Here is a 2475-nt window from a genome sequence, read left to right as displayed (position 1 = left end):
GAGGTGGTTAAGCCATGTCACAAACCCGAGGGTTACACTGCATAACACAAGGAGACCAAGGACGCACACCTTGCAACAATCCCCCCCCCCCAAACGCAAGCGATGGGTTTGAACTTGTGACCAAGCTCTGATACAACTTGTTACAAGTGTGGTTGTCGTTGCACCAAAAGATTGACTTGTTAATGCCCGATACAACCACTAGACTTATAGAACCACGGGAGGCAGTTAAGCCATGTCACAAACCCGAGTGCTATGTTGCACAACAGAAGGAGACCAAGGGAACACACCTTGCAACATTTATTTCAAAATCAAAAAGTATACATCAAAAGGACTACTATATCTTGTACATACTGACCTATGTGGACCTACAAATGTTAGAAGTGTGTAGGGTGATGGATATTTTATGTTGCTAATTGATGATTATTCAAGGATGATGTGGCTTGTCTTTTTGAAGGAGAAATCAGAAGCATTTGATAAATTCAAGATATTCAAAGCCAAGGTTGAGACCGAGTGTGGATTGAAGGTTAAGTGTCTAAGATCTGATAGAGGTGGAGAATTTTGTTATGGTGAGTTCAATTCATTCTATGATAAGCTTGGGATTAGAAGACAATTGTCTGCTCCTAAAACCCCTCAGTAGAATGGAGTTGTTGAGAGGAAGAACAAAACTATTTTGGATGCTACTAGAACTATGGTGATTGAAAAAATGTTCCAAATATTTACTGGAGAGAAGCCATTAGCACTGTTGTTTATACATTCAATAGAGTTCACATCAAAGGTGATACCGGTAAGACCCCTTATGAGCTTTGGTTTGGTCATGTTCCTACTATGAGATATTTTAGAATATTTGGTAGCAAATGTTATATCAAAAGAGATGAGGACATAGGAAAGTTTGATGCTAGAAGTGATGAAGGTATTTTCTTGGGATATTCAACAAAGAGAAAGGCCTACCAGTGCTACAATAAGAGACTAAGAAAGATAGTAGAGAGTGCAAATGTGAAGGTGGGTGAGAACCTTGGGAAAGAGATTAGAACATGTGGTTATGATGGTAGTCAACATATTGTTTTAATGCCTATTCGGCCTGAAGAGCCTAAGCAGAATGATCTGGTAGAGATTGTAAATCTAGATATTGCTGCTGATGGAGTGCAGAAACCTGAAAATTAGAACAATCAGAAGACTTTGAGGTATGTAAGATTGAATCATTCTGAAAATCATATTATTGGTGATAAGAATAAAGGTGTGATGACTAGAAGAAGGTTAGCTGTTGAAGAATAATGTTCTATTTTCAAAGTCAGACCTAAAGATGTCGTTGAAGCCTATAAAGATGAGAGTTTGATAAGATCTATAGAAGAAGAACTAGATCAGATTGAAAAGAATAACACTTGGGAACTTGTGCCTAGACCTAAGGATAAGAATGTTATTGGTACTAAATGGGTATTCAAAAATAAATTGAATGAAGTCGATGAAGTTGTTAGAAATAAAGCTATATTGGTCTGCAAAGGGTATTCATAGCAAGAAAGGATTGATTATGAGGAGAACTTTGCTCTAGTTGCTAGAATTGAAGTTGTTAGACCGTTGCTTGCTTATGTTGCTTATAAATATTTCAAGGTATATCAGATGGATGTCAAAACTGCCTTTTTGAATGGTGATCTTGAGGAAGAATTATACATTGAACAACCTGATGGATTTTTACTGTTGGATGATGGAGACATGGTATGTAAATTGAAGAAAGCTCTTTATGGATTGAAACAAGCCCCTAGAGCTTGGTATGCTAGACTAGATAAATACTTGTTGAAATTGGGATTTAGTAAATGTGTTGTTGATAATAATTTGTACTTTAAGATAAAAAATGATAACATCCCGATTGTTGAAGTCTTTGTTGATGATATAATCTTTGGTGGTGATGATAACTTGAGCATGAATTTTGTCGATGATATTCAGAAAGAATTTGATATGTCTATGATCGGTGAGATGAAATTTTTCTTAGGTTTGTAGATTGCATAGACTGGAAAAGGTATATTCATATCTCAGACTAAGTATGTGAAACAATTGTTGAAGAGGTTTGGATTAGATGACTCCAAACCGGTTGGAACTCCTATGTAGACTAGTTGTAAATTGTCCAAGAATGATGAATCTCCTAGAGCTAATCAGAGTTTGTACAGATCTATGGTTAGTGGACTATTATATCTTACTCAAACTAGGCTAGACATTATGCCTGTTGTGTGCATGGCTGCTAGATATCAAATTGATCCAAAAGGAAGCCATGTCACTATTGTGAAGAGGATATTCAGATACTTGAAGGGAATTATAGACTATGGATTAAGGTATCCTAGGAATGATGATTTCATTCTTTGTGCCTATACTGATGTTGATTGTGTTGGCATTATGTGAACCAGTATGAGGACATAATGATATTATATGTTGTCATTGATGTCAATATGTGATATGAAGAGAGAACTGGCATATGTGAGAACCGAT

Source organism: Cryptomeria japonica, chromosome 11 (genome assembly GCF_030272615.1).
Source record: "Cryptomeria japonica chromosome 11, Sugi_1.0, whole genome shotgun sequence".
NCBI lineage: Eukaryota > Viridiplantae > Streptophyta > Pinopsida > Cupressales > Cupressaceae > Cryptomeria > Cryptomeria japonica.
Note: the sequence above shows the minus strand (reverse complement) of the source record.